Consider the following 20,205-nt stretch of genomic DNA (forward strand, 5'->3'; position numbering starts at 1 on the left):
ACCTATCGCTTTACCTATCGCTGGTTATGACGCACCCCCCCTTCCAACCACTTCACTATCCCCCTCACTCAGCCCGGCCGTATATGCTGAGGGGAAAAGGCGTTGGCCTGCGTATATTTGTGAGGAGAATTATTTTCCTTCTCCTCCTCCAGTCCCACACCCTTATTTACCTCAGTGAGAAATAGGAGACAAGAGGCTTTTCAACTTAAACAGAGAAAACAGGGAAGTTTATTAAAGAGAACTTACAGAGATTGGTTTGTAAGAAAAGGCAGAATATTTTGGAGGGAAAACTCAGAGTTAGATTGATACCAGCAAGATCACTTCAGAGAAATAGCCTAGGTGTTCCCTTTACTCAAGTTACTTTCAGTTCTCAAGCTTAGTTCTACCTCTCAGAACTATTATTGTAAGCCCTTGGTCCAAAAGAACCAGAAACCACATCATAGACAATCAGGTCCAAAGAAGCTGGTCTTTACTGGTCAAATAGATTTACAGAGCATAATAGAGCATAATAGCAAAGGGTGACAGCTATGAGGCTGGCTGGCTTGAACTTGGTAATATAAAAGCACTGAAAAGGCGAGAGATTACATATCAAAAACAAAGCTGTGTTCCCAGAGCTTCAAACAGAGTTCAGTAGGCATAACAGTCCTTGAGTCTGGTCGGCGAGAAAGCAAAAGTAAACATCAACTGAGATACAGGCCTGACATCCTGCCTCCCTTAAGGCCCCCCCCATCTTGCAAGGGGGATGGTCTATCCGGGTAGGCGGTGTGGAAGGCAGTCACTAAGTGTGGGGCGGAGACATCCTGTGCACGCACCCACTCATCGTAGGCAGGGGGGAAGTGTTTCCAGCGAATTAAGTACTGCAGGGATCCATGTCGTATACGTGAATCTAGGATCTTTGATACTTCAAAATGCTCCTCCCCCCCACCATCACGGGCTGCTCGGGAGGCGGTTCTGGGTGCCATTCCGAGGAGGCGACATGAGGTTTAAGGAGGCTGACATGGAAGACAGGGTGGATACGTCTCAGGGTTTGGGGGAGAGTCAGTTCCACAGTGACAGGGTTGACGATCCGAGCAATGGGATATGGTCCAATGTACTTGGCACTAAGTTTGTGGCACGGTCGAGTGGATCGCAGGTTTTTTGTGGAAAGATACACTAATTCACCAACCTTGAATTCCTTGCTGGGGGACCGATGCTTATCTGCCTGCACCTTATATTTGCGTTTGGCTCTATCTAGGTTGCTCACTAGCCAGGGCCACGTGGTGCGGAGGGCATGTGCCCAAGAGGCTACATCGGGATCCCCCTCCCCCTCTGGAACCTCCGTAGGGGTAATAGGACTGAAGTCATGACCATACACAGCATAGAAAGGGCTGAACCCTGTAGATTGATGGACAGCTTTATTGTATGCATATTCTGCAAAAGGCAATAGTTCTACCCAGTTATCCTGGTGGTAATTGACATAACAACGTAAATAACATTCTAATACAGCATTGACACGTTCAGTTTGTCCATCCGTCTGGGGATGGTAAGCACTTGACAACCCTTGCTCCACCCCCACCAACTTAAGGAACGCCTTCCAGAATTTAGCCACGAAACTACTTCCGCGGTCGCAGATTATCTTGTGCGGGAACGAATGCAAACGGAAAACATGTGACACGAAGAGGCGGGCCAACTTGGGGGCGGAGGGAATACCCGCACACGGAACCAAATGTACCTGTTTGGAAAATAAGTCAGTAACAACCCATAGTACAGTTTTGCCCCCGCTAAGGGGGAGATCCGTCATGAAATCCATGGCAATTACTTCCCAGGGCTTGCTGGGAATTTCCAGTGGTTGCAGTAGTCCTGGGGGTTTGCCTTGAGATCGTTTGACTGTGGCACAGATAGGGCAGCTGCGAATGAAGGAGTCCACATCAGAACGCATTCCCCCCCACACCAAAACTGTCTGCGCAACAAGTGAAGGGTTTTCAGGAACCCAAAGTGTCCCGCAGTTTTAGCTCCATGGGCCAACTGCAGAACTTCTCTTTGAAGTATCCTAGGCACGTATAGTTTTGAGTCTTTGTACCAACAACCACCTTGCTCAAGAACACCTTGGGGCAGGGTTTGGGCAGTGCGTTCGGCTAAGCACTGAGCCCGAAGGGAGTCCAGGAAGGAATTGGAGATGATCACCCCCCCTCCTGTCGCGGGAGAGGGTGAATCAGGAGCCGGTGGTGTTGGAGGGGGGGAGAAACTGGTTGCTGCGGGGCGCCGGATACAGGTGGCGCAAGTGGGGCTGGCGAGGAAGCCTGCTGGTTAGGGCTGGACACCTTGTCGGCCACTGCGTGATTCCCCTGCTGGAGTCGGGTTTGGGACCGGGTCTGCACGGCCAGCAGGGGCAGGGCTTCTCTTTGTGCCGGGGTGAACAAAGAGTCTGTCGGCCAATCACGTTTTACTGGGTATTGAGGCAACCGGGATAGGGCATCTGCAAGCACGTTCTGTTTCCCGGGCACATGTTTGAGAACAAAACGGAATTGAGCAAAGAAGTCCGCCCAACGCTGTTGTTTTGTGGACAATTTATGGGTCCCCGTGAGGGCAGCTAGATTTTTGTGATCGGTCCAGACCTCGAAGGGGACCCTGGATCCCTCCAGAAACTGCCTCCACAGAGTAAGGGCATGGTGGTCGGCTGATGCCTCCTTTTCCCAAATGGGCCAGTTTAATTGGGAATGAGCAAACCTCTTCGAGAAGTAGGCACAGGGGTGAAGGAGACCATCCGGTCCTCTCTGGAGAAGCCCCCCCCCCCATGGCTACATCGGACGCATCGACCTGTACAATAAACATTTGGTTCGGATCTGGGTGCTGCAGGACCGGTTCAGAAGTGAAAAGCCGTTTGAGGGCTACAAAGGCGGATTGGCATTGATCAGTCCACAGTATTTTGGCAGAGGGCAACATTGCAGAAACCCCTTTACCCTTCGTTTTCAGGAGATCAGTGATTGGCAGCACCACTTGAGCGAAGTTGGGAATGAAAGCGTGGTAGAAATTAGCAAAGCCTGTCAGGCTGTTATCTCGGTTTAGATGTTTCCTTTCGTTTCTCTGCTGAACCGTCCAGACTTCAAGGACGGCTACACATACAAAAGCCTGGGAACGCCACTCCTGGGAAATAATGCTCTGTTTATGCTTTGTAATCTCCCGGTGTTTCTCTGCCTTATATTTCCAAATAACGGCAAGACAAACCATAGCTGTCATCTTATCCTCAATGCACTGTATTGCCTATTTGACCAGTAAAGCCATCTGCTTGGAATCTGATTGTCTCTGTGGTGATTTCTGGTTCGATGGGTCAAGAGCTTACATTATGACAGCTATCCCCCACTCTTCTTCATTGATTCTTTAGTCAGGCTGGAGCCCTGGAGGGTTCGCCTGCCACTTGGATGGGAGCTAGGAGGGCGCTCTCCGAGTGAACCGTGACTACTGCTTCTTGGAACCCTGGAGTCCTCATCTGAGGATCCTACCCTTCTACGGGACATAGTAGCTGAACTCTTTAGGACTAATTCAGAGGTTTGCCGCTTGAGTGGACTGGTCCAGACACAGTGGCAATCTCTAGTGAGGGTTCTCTGGATGTTAACGTCGGAGGATACTAATGCTCGTTTAGACCTCTAGGATTTTGATCAGTTGCTGGATGATGCCCGGCTGGCAACTGAGGACTTACAAATACTAACCGATTTATTGGATAAGCTTATTGCCCGTGAGACTCTCTCATCCACGGCTCTAATGCGTCCTGTCGCCTTGGGGGAAGGTACCATGGCAGGAGCCGCACCGGCAGGTTTTTCTTTGGTACCCAATGCAGATGACTGTCAAGCTGAAGCCACGAGGGTCGCTATCCATACGGCTCTCCTCTTTGCGGATTGTACAAAGGATACCACGGTAGCCACCGTGGCTCAACGTTTGACCTCGACGTTTGGGGCCGATGTACCCGCGATTGCGGTCCGAGTGCAACCATTGCTAGGCGGGGAACCCGGCCCCATACTCACACTCCTGGAAACGGAACTTTTACCGCACGTTACCGCGGCTGCAGCTCTGAGACTTGAAAGCGCAAAAGCTCTCGAGGATAGGGAAGCTGCTGAAGCGGCTAAGGCGGAAGCCGAGGCTCAAGCCGCAAGGGATAAAGAACTGCAGTTGGCTGCGGATCGGGCGCGGACAGGCAGCTGCCCCAAAGACTCCGGAAGGAGCGGTCCTCCATTGGGTCTGTCTTTTTCCCCGGTATTTGCCCCGTTGCGCATGACCCAACGCGCACACCGCCTCGCGGAACGACGCCAAGACTCTGAGGAGTCTGAGGAAGAGGACTTGTATGGGGACAGTTCTCAATGGGCCACAAGTTTTAGGACAAGCAAACCTCATCGTACAGGTGGCCCGGATGAGAACGTTCACCTGTTACGAGCTCAGAATCGAGAGCTATCTTGCCGTGTAGATCAACTCCAGGAGCTAATGGAACGCTTGCTTCAGGACAACAGGCAGTTACAGCAGGCCCTGACAACCCCGGCACAACCCGTTCCACAGGGAGCCGCAGTACCGGTTCAGGGAGTGCCAGCCCAGCCACCCGCTAATGTGCCTGTTCAACCTCCGGCTCCCGGAGTTCCCGTTTTACCTGCACCCAGGGCACCCGTGCAACCGGGCCAACCCATGCCCGGTCCTTGGAAACAACTCAAGTTGAAAACTACTTATGATGGATCTCTCGAAACCCTGCCCTGTTTCTTGTATCAGGCGGACAGCTATATGCGAGAACAAGGACAGTTCTTCCCTACAGAGGACAGCCGGGTTCGCTATGTGGCTTCCCTTTTGACAGGTAAAGCAGCCGACTGGATGGTCCTCCAGTTCGACACCCGATCCCGCTCTATCCGTTCCCTCAACAATTTCATGACTGCCTTACGGAGGAGGTTTGAGGACCCCTTTCTGGGGGAACGAGCCAAAGCGGAGCTTCTACAACTAAGACAGGGCTCTACTCCAGTTCGAGAGTTTGCCGATGAATTTCAAAGACTAGCAAGCAAAATTGTGGGCTGGCCCGAAGCCACCCTAATTCACCATTTCAGGGAAGCCTTACACCCTGACATTCTGAACTGGTCGTATATGCGGGGTGATCCCGACACCCTCGAGGATTGGATTCTATTAGCCGAAGAGGTGGAAAGCCGCCGGTGCTTTATTTCCCTTGTCCGCCAAAGAAACAAGGAGAAAAGCGTCCAAAAGCCCCAGCCCAAGGCACCGCCCCCCAATCCACGGAAACCCGCGCGTCCACCCCAGGATCGCGAAACCCGGTTTCAAAGAGGTGCTTGCCTCACTTGTGGGGAACTGGGCCACTTTGCAGCAGTCTGCCCACATCGCCCTGAACCCTTTCGTCCCAGCATGACAGCCCGAGCTAGAGGACGACCTCAAAGCAGAGGCACCGCGGCCACCCGCAGCGCAGCGCCGGGAAGACCCACACCCTCTGCACTTCACGTTGAGGACTCATCTATCCTTCCTACATCGAATGACCCCGCCGGGTCCCGGATTACAAATGCCCCATTGGGGGACAACTTTCCTTCTTCTGACGAAGAGAACCCATGGAATCCTCCAGCTTTAAACCTGGAATCCCCCCTTGATTTGTCAAAAAACGGCTCCGGTCTGTGGTGAGCGGAGTGTCTCCACAGACCTCTGCAGAATCTCCTGCTAAACCGAAAGCTCCCACTAAAGTAAAGGAAGTAGAAACCACCGTTTATGTGGACGCAGTTTTACAACACTATGAAGGTGGTCCCCAACTACCTGTTAAGGCACTCATTGACTCCTGTTGCGGTCGCACTCTCATCAATGAGGCCATATTTGCAGCACTCAGAGTCAAGTCCAAGGCTTTACCAGCCCCCGTCCAATTTGCCCAAATGGATGGGAGCCATTTCAAGGGGGCCCCAGTTGATCATCGCACTATAGGGGTGGCGATGGGTATTGGCTCCCACTGGGAGCAAATAGACTTTACCATAGCCCCTATCTGATTTGAAGTGGTCCTGGGAATTAACTGGATTAAAGGTCATAGTCCCAGTATAGACTGGGAGACGAACACTATCTCCTTTGCCAACCCCAAATGCGACCAGCACCGACAACAAGTTGCGGTGCTGTCTCCACCCGCTCCGGCATTAATCTCCGATGTCCCATCACCGCCGTCCCTACCTGATGTATACCAGGACTTTGCGGATGTCTTTAACATTAAAGAATGTGATGCCTTACCCCCCCACCGGGCCACTGACTGTGCAATTGAGGTGGTGAAGGACTGCACATTAACCAAGAGTAAGATTTACCCTATGAGCGCTTCAGAGCACACTGTACTACGGGACTTTTTGGACAAAAACCTTGCCAGAGGGTTCATTCACCCATCGAATGCTCCCAACTCAGCCCCCGCGTTTTTCGTCCGAAAAAAGGAGGGCGACCTACGCCTCTGCATTGACTTCCGAAAACTCAATGCAGTTACTCAAGCCAACGCCTATCCTATACCGCTAATTTCAGATATTTTGGGGCAACTACAAGAGGGACGTATATTCTCCAAATTGGACCTAGTAGAAGCCTACTACCGCGTCCGTATCCGCGAGGGGGACAAACCCCTCACTGCCTTCTCTAGCTGTTTTGGAATGTTTGAATTCCTTGTGAGGCCCTTCGGGTTAAAAGGTGCCCCGGGGGTCTTCATGCAACTCATCAACGAACTCCTCCATGATTTACTGTACCGCGGGGTGGTAGTTTATTTGGATGACATTCTTATTTATTCAAAAACCATGGATGAGCACGTCACTTTGGTCCAAGAAGTTCTGCACCGCCCGCGCAATCACCAACTCTTTGCAAAGTTGGCTAAATGCGAATTTCACCAAAGCAAAATAACTTTCTTGGGATATATAATCTCCCACCATGGCCTTAGCATGGACCCGGCCAAGGTCCAATCCATCCTCGATTGGACTCCTCCCTCCAACCGCAAGCAAGTACAACAGTTTCTGGGCTTTGCTAATTTCTACCGCGGATTTATCCCTAACTTCGCCCAAATAGCGCTGCCCATCACCGACCTTCTGAAAACCAAGGGTAAAGGAAGCTCTGCTACATTACCCTCCGCTAAGATACTGTGGACTGATCAATGCCAAACCGCCTTTGTAGCCCTCAAACGCCTTTTCACGTCGGAACCTGTGCTACGGCACCCAGACCCAAATCGAATGTTCATTGTACAAGTCGATGCCTCCGACGTAGCTATGGGAGGGGCCCTGCTCCAAAGAGGACCAGATGGTCTCCTTCACCCCTGCGCTTACTTCTCAAAGAAATTTGCGCACTCCCAATTGAACTGGCCCATTTGGGAGAAAGAAGCCTCAGCAGTTCACCATGCACTTACTCTATGGCGACAATTCCTGGAAGGGTCTAAAGTCCCCTTCGAAGTTTGGACCGATCACAAGAATCTAGCCGCCCTCACAGGAACCCATAAGTTATCCGTGAAACAACAGCGTTGGGCGGAATTCTTTGCTCAGTTTCGTTTTGTCCTGAAGCATGTCCCAGGAAAACAAAACGTTCTCGCAGATGCTCTCTCCTGGTTGCCTCAATACCCGGTGAAACTCGATCGGCCAACAGACTCTTTATTTACGCCCACGCAAAGAGAAGCCCTGCCCGTACTGGCTATACAAACTCGATCCCAGACGCTGCCCCAGCGGAACCACGCGATGGCTGGCACGCAAGCTCCTCCAGCCCTACCTGCTGCCCAGCTGCCCCCACGACGGAAACACACAATAGCCGGCGCTCCAGCTCCTCCAACTCAACTGGCTGCCCAGCCGCCGACAGTCTGCACACCACCGCACGTAAGCGCTTCCCCCTCGTCAACCCCCATAACTGCTCCTACTACCACCGTAAACAAGGGGGGGTTCCCGTCTCCGAATCTTTCTTAAATTCCCTTCGGGAACAATGCCTTATGGAACGCTCTGCTCAAACCCTGCCTCCTGGTGTAATCGAACAAGGAGGCTCTTGGTACAAAGACTCAAAATTGTATGTGCCCAAAACGCTCCGAAAAGACGTCTTACACTTGGCTCATGGAGTAAAAACAGCTGGACACTTTGGGTTCCTAAAGACCCTTCACCTGTTGCGCAGACAATTTTGGTGGGAGGGAATGCGTTCTGACATTGACTCTTTTATTCGCAGCTGTCCTGTTTGCGCCACAGTCAAACGATCTCAAGGCAAGCCCCCAGGACTACTGCAACCACTTGAAATACCCAGCAAACCCTGGGAAGTGATTGCTATGGATTTTATGACGGATCTCCCTCTCAGCGGGGGAAAAACTGTGTTATGGGTTATCACTGACTTATTTTCTAAGCAAATACATTTGGTTCCATGTGCGGGGATCCCCTCCGCTCAGAAGTTGGCCCGCCTCTTTGTGTCACATGTCTTTAGACTACATTCGTTTCCGCGCAAGATAATCTGCGACCGCGGAAGTAGTTTCGTTGCTAAGTTTTGGAAAGCTTTTCTCAAATTGGTGGGGGTGGAGCAGGGGTTGTCTAGTGCATACCATCCCCAAACGGATGGTCAAACCGAACGTGTCAATGCTGTATTTGAATGCTATTTGCGCTGTTATGTCAATTACCAGCAAGATGACTGGGTGGAACTGTTGCCTTTTGCAGAATATGCCTACAATAATGCTGTACATCAGTCCACAGGTTTCAGCCCATTTTATGCGGTATATGGACAGGACTTCAGTCCTATCACCCCAATAGAAGGATCAGAGGGGGAGGGGGATGCCGACATTGCCTCTTGGGCACACACCCTCCGTACAATGTGGCCCTGGCTGGTTAGCAACCTAGACCGAGCCAAGCGCAAATACAAGGCACAGGCCGACAAGCATCGTTCCCCCGGTTGGGACCTGCAAGTGGGTAACTTGGTATACCTTTCCACCAAGAACCTGCGCTCCACCCGCCCGTGCCATAAGCTCAATGCTAAATACATTGGCCCATTTCCCATCATCCGCATCATAAATCCTGTCACAGTGGAACTGTCTCTCCCCAAAACTCTGAGACGTGTACACCCCGTTTTCCATATCAGCCTTCTAAAGCCCCATGTTACTTCCCCACAATGGCACCCGGAGCCGCCTCCTGAACAGCCCATAATGGTGGGTGGGGAGGAACATTTCGAAGTCTCCAAAATCCTCAATTCCCTCATACACCACGGGGCCTTGCAATACCTGATCCGCTGGAAACACTTCCCCCCTGCCTATGACGAATGGGTTCGCGCACGGGATGTCTCCGCCCCCAAACTCGTCAACGCTTTTCATAATACCTACCCAGACAGACCAGCCCCCTTGCCGGATGGGAGGGGGCCTTAAGGGGAGCAGGATGTCAGGCTGTTATCTCGGTTTAGATGTTTCCTTTCGTTTCTCTGCTGAACCGTCCAGACTTCAAGGACGGCTACACATACCAAAGCCTGGGAACGCCACTCCTGGGAAATAATGCTCTGTTTATGCTTTGTAATCTCCCGCCGTTTCTCTGCCTTATATTTCCAAATAACGGCAAGACAAACCATAGCTGTCATCTTATCCTCAATGCACTGTATTGCCTATTTGACCAGTAAAGCCATCTGCTTGGAATCTGATTGTCTCTGTGGTGATTTCTGGTTCGATGGGTCAAGAGCTTACAAAGCCCAGAAATTGCTGTACTTGCTTGTGGGTGGAGGGTGGAGTCCAGTCAAGTACCGATTGGACTTTAGCGGGGTCCATGCTAAGGCCACGATGAGAGATTATGTACCCCAAGAAAGTTATCTGCTCTTGGTGAAATTCGCATTTAGACAGTTTTGCATAGAGCTGGTGGTTACGCAGTCGTTGTAAAACTTCTCTGACCAGAGCAACATGTTCCTCCATGGTTTTTGAATAAATAAGAATATCATCCAAATAAACTACCACGCCGCGGTACAGCAAATCATGGAGGATTTCGTTAATGAGTTGCATGAAGACCCCTGGGGCCCCTTTTAATCCAAAAGACATCACGAGAAATTCATACATTCCAAAACAGCTAGAGAAGGCGGTGAGGGGTTCGTCTCCCTCGCTGATACGGACGCGATAATAAGCTTCCACTAAATCCAATTTGGAGAAAACGCGACCCTCCTGTAATTGCCCCATAATATCTGAAATCAACGGTATGGGGTAGGCGTTGGCTTGGGTAACTGCATTAAGCTTTCGGAAGTCAATGCATAAACGCAGGTCACCCTCCTTTTTCCGGACAAAGAACGCTGGGGCTGATTGGGAACGTTCGATTGCTGAATGAATCCTCGAGCAAGATTTTTATCCAAAAAGTCACGTAACACAGCGCGTTCGGAAACGCTCATGGGGTAAATCTTGCTCTTAGTCAGTGTGCAATCTTTTACCACCTCAATTGCACAGTCAGTGGTACGGTGGGGGGCAAGGCATCACATTCTTTAACATCAAAGACATCTGCAAAGTCTCTGTATGCTTCGGGCAAAGGCGGTGGCGATGCGGCATCGGAGGTTAAAGCTGGAGCGGGTGGAGGCACCACCGCGACTCCCTGTCGGTGCTGTTCGCATTTGGGATTGGCAAAGGTAATAGTGTCAGTTTCCCAGTCTATGCAGGGACTATGTCCTTTAAGCCAATTAATCCCTAGGACAACTTCGAACCGGATGGGGGCTATGGTAAAGTCTATTTGTTCCCAATGAGAACCAATACCCATGGCTACTCCCCGTGTGCAATGATCGACTGGTCCCCCCTTGAAGTGGCTCCCATCCATTTGGGCAAATTGGACGGGAGCTGGTAAAGCCTCAGACTTGACTTTGAGGGCTGCAAATGTGGCTTCATTGATTAAAGTGCGGCCGCAGCCAGACTCAATAAGCGCCTTGACAGGCAGTTGGGGACCCCCTTTATAGTGTTGTAACACTGCGTCCACATAAACAGTGGTTTCTACTTCACTCACCTTGACGGGAGCTTTGGGTTTAGCAGAAGATTCTGCAGGGGTCTGTGGAGACGCTCCACTCACCACAGACCGTATTCGTTTTTTGACAGATCGAGAGGGGTTTCCAGGTTTAGAGCTGGAGCATTCCATTGGTTATCCTCGTCAGAAGGAGAGTTGTCCCCCATTGGGGCACTTGTAATCCGGGACCCTGTGGGGTCACTTGATGCAGAAAGGTTATCCGATTCCTCAATGTGAAGTGCAGAGGGTGTGGGTCGTCCTGGTGCTGCGCTGCGGGTAGCCCCGGTGCCTCTGTGCTGAGGTCTCCCTCGAGCTCGGGGTGGCATGCTGGGGCGAGTGGTCTCCGGGCGTTGAGGACAAGCCGCTGCAAAGTGGCCCAATTCCCCGCAAACGAGGCAAGCCCCCCTCTGCAACCTTGTTTCGCGATCCTGAGGCGGTCGCATTGGTTTCCGCAGGCTGGGGAGCGGTGCTTTTGACGGGGGTTTCTGGGCGCTCTTATCCTTGTTTCGTTGCCGGACCAGGGAAATGAAACGCCGGCGGCTTTCAACCTGTTCAGCCAGTAGAATCCAATCTTCGAGGGTGTCAGGATCGCCTCGCATATATGACCAGTTCAAAATGTCAGGGTGTAAAGCTTCCCTGAAGTAGTGGATTAGGGTGGCCTCCGGCCAGTCCACTATTCTACTGGCTAGTCTCTGGAATGCATCTGCAAACTCTTGGACTGGAGAAGAGCCCTGCCTGAGTTGTAGAAGTTCTGCTTTGGCTTGTTCTCCCATAAAGGGGTCCTCAAACCGTCTCCGCAAGGCAGTCATAAAATTGTTGAGGGAGCGGATAGAACGAGACCAAGTGTCAAATTGAAGGACCATCCAATCAGCTGCTTTCCCCGTCAATAGAGAAGCTATGAAACGAACCCGGCTATCCTCTGTGGGAAAGAATTGTCCTTGTTCCCGCATGTAACTGTCCACTTGATGTAGGAAACAGGGTAGAGTCTCGAGCGAGCCATCATAGGTCGTTTTCAACCGGGGTTGCTTCCATGGGCCGGGCATGGGTTGTCCCGGCTGTACGGGTGCCCCGGGAGCTGGTGCGACTGGCGCTCCGGGGACCAGTGGCTGAACGGGGAGATTAGCTGGTGGTTGAGCTGGGTGAGCTGGCACAACCGGCTGACCTGGTGGGTGAGCCGGTGCGGCGGGCCCAGGAAGAATGGGTTGCGCCGGAGTCGTCAGCACCCGCTGTAAGCGCTCGTTTTCCTGGAACAAACGTTCCATTTGATCCTGGAGACAGTCTACACGATCGTATAACTCCCGGTTTTGAGCCCGCAATAAGTGCACCTCTTCCTCAGGTCTACCTGTACGATGTGCTCAGCTGGCCCGGAAGCCTGTGGCCCATTGGGAGCCATCCCCATACAAATCCTCCTCATCAGAATCGTCGGATCCCCGAAGCCGTTCTGTGAGGCGCCACGCGAGTTGGGCGGTGCGGGATGGAGCAAAAGCCGGGGAAAACGTTGGCCCCCATGAAGGGCCGGTTCGACCGGGGTCTTTGGGGCGCACACCCGCCCGTGCCCGTTCCGCAGCCAACTGTTGCTCCTTTTCCCGTGCAGCCTGAGCTTTGGCCGCCGCCTCCGCCGCCACAGCTGCGTCTCTATCCACGAGAGCTTGGGCAGCCTCGAGTTTCAGGGCAGCAGCTGCAGTTACAAGCGGTAGAAGTTCCTTTTCCAAGAGGGCGAGGAGCGGTTTGGACTCCCCGCCCAACAGCGGTTAAACCTGGACCGCTAGCGCAGGTGCATCAGCCCCAAAAGTTAGGAAAACAATTGTGATAGAGTGGCTACCGTGGTATCCTTCGTTAGTTCCACAAATAGAAGCGCTGTTTGGATAGCGATCCGTTTCGCCTCTGCTTGACAGTCAGCTGCATTCGGCACCAAAGAAAAACTTGCCGGCGTGGCTCCTGCCATGGCCCCTGTTGAGTGAGTCTCACGAGCAATAAGTTTATCCAACAAACCGGTTAGTATTTGTAAATCCTCTGCCGCCAGTTGGGCATCATCCACCAACCGATCAAGGGCTTGGAGGTCTAAACAGGTGTTGGCATCCTCAACGTCAGACATCCAAGGAGAAGTCACTAGAGAACGCCACTGGGTCTGTATTAATCCATTTAGGCGACTAACTTCCGTGCTAGTCCTGCTCAGTTCAGCTACAACGTCCCGTACGAGATTGGGATCGTCTTCCAGGGTTCTTCCAGGAACCCGCAACCCGGGGATCACAACCGGCGGGTCTGGGGCGAACCACACGGGGCTCCAGCCCCTGTTGAATCACTCGGAGAGCGCTCTCCTCGCTCCTATCCGAGTGGCAGGCGAACCCTCCTGGGCTCCAGCCTGACAGAGGAAAGTAGAGGGAGATAGCTGTCACAATGTAAGCCCTTGGTCCAAAAGAACCAGAAACCACATCATAGACAATCAGGTCCAAAGAAGCTGGTCTTTACTGGTCAAATAGATTTACAGAGTATAATAGAGCATAATAGCAAAGGGTGACAGCTATGAGGCTGGCTGGCTTGAACTTGGTAATATAAAAGCACTGAAAAGGCGAGAGATTACATATCAAAAACAAAGCTGTGTTCCCAGAGCTTCAGAGTTCAGTAGGCATAACAGTCCTTGAGTCTGGTCGGCGAGAAAGCAAAAGTAAACATCAACTGAGATACAGGCCTGACAATTATGCACATTTATTTCTATCCCTTGGAACTACTGTTCAGATTCAGCTTTCAAAACTGCCATAAAGCTTCAGACTCTCAATCCTCTGTCCCCAGCCGAGCTCTCTCTCTCTCCGACTGCCCCACCTCAGTGGCTGCCATCCTCCACACCTCCCTGCCACCGGAATGGCTCCACCTCAGAGCCTCATTCCCCTCCTTGTGACCTGAGGATGGGCCCTCGGTCTCTAACCCAGTTCTCATTCCCGTCACTCCCACAGGTCATGTCGTGTGTGTGTCAATAGCTTTGGCTTTCACAGAACCCCCCTCGGGTTCTCAGAGTACAGTCTGGCTTCTTCTTCATCATCTCTGAATCTAACCCAGCCCTCTCCGGCTGGCCCCACGCTTCGAATCCCCTCACAGCCCTCCTGTCAGGCTGGGTCCCGAACTCCGGAGGCTTTCAGCCTCTCTCAGAGCTCCGGGTGCCAGAGCTCTCTGGCTCCGGCCACGCTTCGCCTGTCAGCTCTGGCAGCAGATTAACCCCTGATCCGTCACATGTCCCACCTTCTGAGATCACGGCTTCTGGGGAGGTTTACAAGCCTCTCCTAGGCAATGAATAGACAGGAACGCCCTGGGTTATCCTATAACACATTTTTACTAAACATTTCTTATTTTATTTAACCATTAACAACATATGCTTACATTACAAACATTTCATTTTATATATTCCTACCATTACCTGTAACTTAGTTATGTATCCTTACCATTACTTGTGATTTACACATTTATAACATTTTCAGTTATATTTTTATTCTTACCATCACCCGTTCCTTTGTTGTCACTTTCTCATAACCCTTTTCCATTACCTGTAGCTTGCATCAAAATTGAACCGTTTTGCCTGGCTTGCATACCAAAATCTCAGGTGAGGCCCAAGGACTTTCAAAAAGTACATCCTAGCCCAAGGCTCTTACTACTTTTAACCCCTTTTCCCTACTGATAGTGGCAGTTGGGCCAGTAACACAGCAAAGAAGGAGTCTGAGTCCCATCCCCGTGTCAATTCTGGCTTATGTACCAAAATCTCAGGAGAGGCCCAAGGACATTCAGAAAGTACATTTCAGACCAAGGCTCTTTATTTCTTTTAACCCCTTTAACACTGATATATTGGTCTATCAGCTCATCGCAATGTGGAGCTTCCAGGTGTCAACTGTAATCACGTTGTGCACGATCACCACCCCAGCTCGGTCCCAAAAACCTCCCGCTGGAGGAGAGGGGCGACCTGGCAACCCTACCTGGAACGACAACTGATCTCCAGGCGACAGAGAACCGGAGGAAACAGCTGATTTGGAGGTAGACCGTAGGCCGTTACACCCTGTTGACGTCTCTCCCCTCCCCAAATCCAGCCCTTCCCAGGCTCCACCTTCAAAATCTCCAGGGGTTTCCCGGCCCAGAGTTGGCAGCCCCATGTTTCAAGGTTGGGATCCTTCTGAGCAAGGCTGGTTTTCTGAGCAAACCAAAAAGGGGAGGGGGGCACAAAGAAGGGGGTGTGTGCCTTCTGCACTGCACAGGGGATGGGTATCCCTGGGAGAGGAGAGGCTTCCTGTGCTTTACGTTCTGTACCGATTCCCCTCTCCGCTGCCTGGCCAGCCTTTCTGTGGCAGGCTGTCCCCGTCGCCGCTTCAAGGACAAACTCCCAGAGGCTTCTCTCGAAAGGGGAGGCTCAGGTCTAGCGGCCGTAACTGGAGGAGGAAGAGGAGTGATAGGGTTGCCAACCTCCAGGTACTAGCTGGAGATCTCCTGCTATTACAACAGATCTCCAGCCGATGAGATCAATTCACATGGACAAAATGGCCACTTTGGGCATTGGACTCTATAGCATGAATGAATGAATTTATTTTTACAGCATTATCCAGAACAAACTCTGTGGCATTGAAGTCCCTCCCCTCCCCAAATCCTGCCCTCTTCAGGCTCCTCTCCAAAAATCTCCCACTGATGGCGAAGAGGGACCTGGCAACCCTGTCTTATGACCACGGCCACGGAGGCCTCAGTAACCCCAAATCTCCAGGAGTTTCCCAGCCTGGATCGGGCAAGCCAACCCCCTAGGTTTGCTAGCCCCCCACCCCTCACCACTGGCTGGAGGTTTTTGGAGTGGGGCTGGGGAAGAGATCCTGCATGCGTGGTCATGCCCAATGCGATTACGTCTCTTCAGGGTTTACGTGGGTTGCCAGGTCCCTCTTCGCCACTGGTGGGAAGTTTTTGGGGCAGAGTCTGAGGAGGGCGGGATTTGGGGAGGGGAGAGGAGAGGCATCAATGCCATAGAGTCCAATTGCCAAAATGGCCATTTTGTCCAGGTGAACTGATCTCTATCGGCTTGAGATCAGTTGTAATAGCAGGACATCTCCTGCTAGCACTCAGACCCAGTCTGAATTGCCCTGCATATTTTTTTGATTTTTTCACGCTGAACCATCATTCTGGAAGTGACTGCGAAGCCGGCACAGACCTGCTTTGCATCACAAAAGAGCTCCTTTAACGTGACCTTTGGTGTTTGCTTTGCCCCCCCTCGAAGAATCTCCTGAAGGAACCATGCAAAATAACAGCAGCATGTTAGCTATGCACATGCTAATGGCTATGCAAACAGGAACAAAGGAGCAGGCAAGTGGGGGCTGGAATTCCTCCTTTCGTGTCGGGACCGTGAATAGGCATTTTAAAAGTTGCATTTAAAAAAAGAGCTTTGAGCGAGCATCAAAACTGACCCTGGATAAATGGTCATAGAATCCACCCTCCAAAGCAGCCATTTTCTCCAGGGGAATCGATCAGTTGTAATACTGGAGATCTCTAAGTAGAGTTCTATCCTTCTAAGTGGCCTCTCTCTACTTAGCAGTGACATCGCAGTCCACTTATCTAACAATACTTAGCCTTGATCAAGTCCTTTCAGCACTCAACGGCTTTTCAAACCTTTCGGAATTCTTACCACAGCCCTGAAAGGTAGGCCCCTTTCATTACCTCTACATTATAGGTGAGAGGCTAAGACAGAGTCGCTTGCTTAGAAAGCTCCTGGCAGAGGTAAGATCTGCATCTGGGACCTGGTGGGTTGCGGCTCTTAGCCACTACATTAGCCCATCCAGGCTCATCTCAGTTTCGCACCCCTGCAAACTGTGCTCAGGCAAAAATTAAAATTAAAAGTGAAGTTTCATTTTCCCAGAGGAATGTTTCCAATAAATACCTGGTATTTTAGAAAATAATAAATCAAATCGACCCATTTTCTCACTGGAGCAGAATAAATCCTGTCTTTTTTGTTTTCTAAGCCATAAGCGAAGGTAGGAAGACTGACGCTCCGTCCATCTTCTTCCTGGCAGGAGGGATTGAAAAACGCCATCAATAATGAAAATGTAAATGGGGCATAAAATGCATTTTTTAAAAGAAATTGGAGATACTTTGCCTTGTACTTTTCACAGCTAACTGTCCAGCAGGTCTTGTGTTCTTTTTGTAGTACAAACTGGGGAGAGATAATTATTTGTCAGAACTCACCTCTCGGATCATTATTCACCCGCAGGGCTTTGTCTTCTCCCCACTGAACAAGAAGTCCTTTAAAATTCTGTGTCTCCAAATGCAGCTGTTGTCTGTCCACGCTGCTGCAATACTTTCCAATGGAGGCACATTGGGTGTGCGTTGGAATGAGAAACTCTAGTCTTGTCAGATAGGGCTTCTGACAGCTCCGTTCTCAAACAAGATGGTTTCCCCGCAAACAAAATGGAGTTCTCCGTGCACTCCTTTCCCCCCCGTTTTGCACACGAACTCCGGCCAGAGATTTACAATTGTATTGGGACCCGCCCGTGAAAATCTTTGATCTGATATCGGGTCCCGCGCACAAAGCCGAGAGCTCGGCCATCTCCTCTACTGATTGTTCATAATTGTTTCTGTTTCAGTTTTACTTAAGTCGTTACCGGCAGAAAACGACTACATTGTCTCTCTGTTCCTGTAACCCTATTGTATCAGCCCTATAAATGTATCCACACTTCCCCTGTCATGTATTCCAGCCTTGTTTGTCTCCTTACTGAAATCATTGACTTTCGGAATAAATCTTTGAATCGCTGCTCTGCCTGGATTTGAGTTCTATTGCCTGAAACGCCGTGCATTTGCTGAAGCCTGACAAGTCTACATAGACTGCATGTAGGCTTGCCAGCCTCCAGGTGGGGGCTGGAGGACCCCCCCCCCCGAATTACAACTGATCTCCAGACTACACAGATAGCTAATTTGTTTGTTTGTTTGTTTGTTTAAGCATTTATTCCACTTCTGGAGAAAGTGGCTGCTTTGTAAGGTGAAGGATATGGCATTATATCCTACTGAGGTCCCTTCCTTCCCTATAGCCCACTCCCACTCCAATCTCCATGTATTTCCAAACCCAGAGTGGGAAGCCCTAACTATGGCTTTGAAGGGGGCCACCACGGGGAAGGCCTTCTGAAATTCAGACCTCATTAGACATGGGGTTTTGCATGGTTTAATCTACCTGTACTAAATTTGCCCCAGATGACCCAACTTCACAAGATCTCAGAAGCTACTCTGCATCAGCCCTAGTTAGTACTTGGATGGGAGACCACCAAGGAAGTCCAGAGTTGCTACGCAGAAGCAGGAAATGGCCAAACCACCTCTGAATCTCTCTTGCCTTGAAAACCCCACAGAGTTGCTGTAAATCAGTTGCAACTTGATAGGACTTAATTATTGTGATGACCTGGATGGCCCAGGCTGGCCCAATCTCATCCGATCTTGGAAGCTAAGCAAGGTCATCCCTGGTTAGTACTTGGATGGGAGACCACTGAGGATGTCCGGGGTCGCTTCGCAAAGGCAGGCAATGCCAAACCACCTCTCATCTCTTGCCTTGAAAACCCTCTGGGATCACCATAAGTCATCTGTGACTTGATGGCACTTTCTGCCACCCTCCCTCCCAGATCCCAGTCTAAACACTACACCATGCTGATGTATATATCTCCTTATTCCTTATCCCTCCAGATGGAGTAGCATATATTTCCTTATTCCTTCTGGTTCCTGTATTGCTCACAAGAAGCACAGAGCTGCTACCAACAATGGCAACCCTCTATTGAGATTTCCCATAATGTGACGCAAAATTTCCCCTGCATTTAGATGTCATCAGAGCATATTTCATTTCCACACCCCCAGCTCCATACCATTGGCTGTCATTGGCCATTTATAAACATTTTTTTAAAAAAATATTTATAGATTAAAATTACTTTAAAATAAATATATATTTTTATCAGGAATACATGGTATTTACTGATGAAGTAATCTAACGAAACAAGCACCACCCGGGAAATTGTCTCTGAACTTTACCTGGAGAATTAACTACCTGATGACTTTGATGAACAAGATTTCATTTTATAAAGAAATTTCAAACTGTTATAGAATATATTTGTTGTTGTATCTATGTAATATTGTACTTTATTCTTTAAGTCTTCTGTATTTTACCTGATGAATTAACTACCTGATAATATTTCAACTTGTAGAGAAATTTCAAGAAAACAAAAAATTGTGTAATTTACCTTAAGAAATACTATGTATGTACATTTACAAGCTATGTTGAACATTGACAATTGTTAAACTACAACAATCAACAATATTCTTGAACAATGTATACTAGTAAAAATGGATTTATATTAGAAACCCATAGACTGTATACAATTATTGCCGTCTATCATAATATACACATACATTATAGGCACTCTTTTCTATTTTATACCTGCAAAATATCAGTGGTCAGCTTGTGGGAATGTTGTACTAGATCTTAGTGTCAGGGATCCTTTGCCACTCCATCTGGAGGGATATGTAAATAGACATCGTCTGGGAAACCAGATGAGAGAACCCCTCTCAATGCCCCCCCCCAGGAAGTATACAACACAACATGGCTGCTTCCTCGTGGCTTAGGAACCCATCCATGTCTTTGTTACATTGGCAGCCCCTCCAATTGCCACTGTCATCTCAGACCTATTTGCATGCCTAACAACCAACACATTTCGATCTAAGGAAAGGAACAAAGACTGACATGTTTAAGAGGTCCAAGTAGAGGGTCAAGAACGAAGATGCTGCTGTCTGTCAGAAAAACTGAGTCCCTGTGCAGCATCTGGAAAAACAAGGGGCAGGGCGAGGGGCTCTTAGGTGGGCAGGGAAGGAAGGGAATGCCCATGGGCAAAACCAGCTGGGCAGAGACATTGAGGCTCACACTTGCCCACTGTACAAGTACGGCCTGTACACATCCCCAGTGTTGTGTATGTATATAGTTGGGGAATAAGCAAGGGAGACTTAGGAGCTTGAGTTCTGCACGAAGGATCATAAACCCTGCTCACCCTATTGGTCAAGCAAAGGGACCCCATTGGCTCTAAGCCAATATGTACCATTGGTCACCAGGAGTTATGTCCCCCTATCACGGATCAAGGGGGGAGTGGCCGCAGGCGGCCAAGGGGGCATATAAACAGGGGTTGCTCATGGTGTTAACCAGTTCTGTTCCTGTAATCCAGGGGTGGGGAACCTTTTTCCTGCCAAGGGCCATTTGCACATTTATAACATCATTCGGGGGCCATAACCAGGTGTAGATCTCCCGGCGTGGGGGGGGGGA

Source organism: Euleptes europaea, chromosome 11 (assembly GCF_029931775.1).
Source record: "Euleptes europaea isolate rEulEur1 chromosome 11, rEulEur1.hap1, whole genome shotgun sequence".
Taxonomy (NCBI): domain Eukaryota; kingdom Metazoa; phylum Chordata; class Lepidosauria; order Squamata; family Sphaerodactylidae; genus Euleptes; species Euleptes europaea.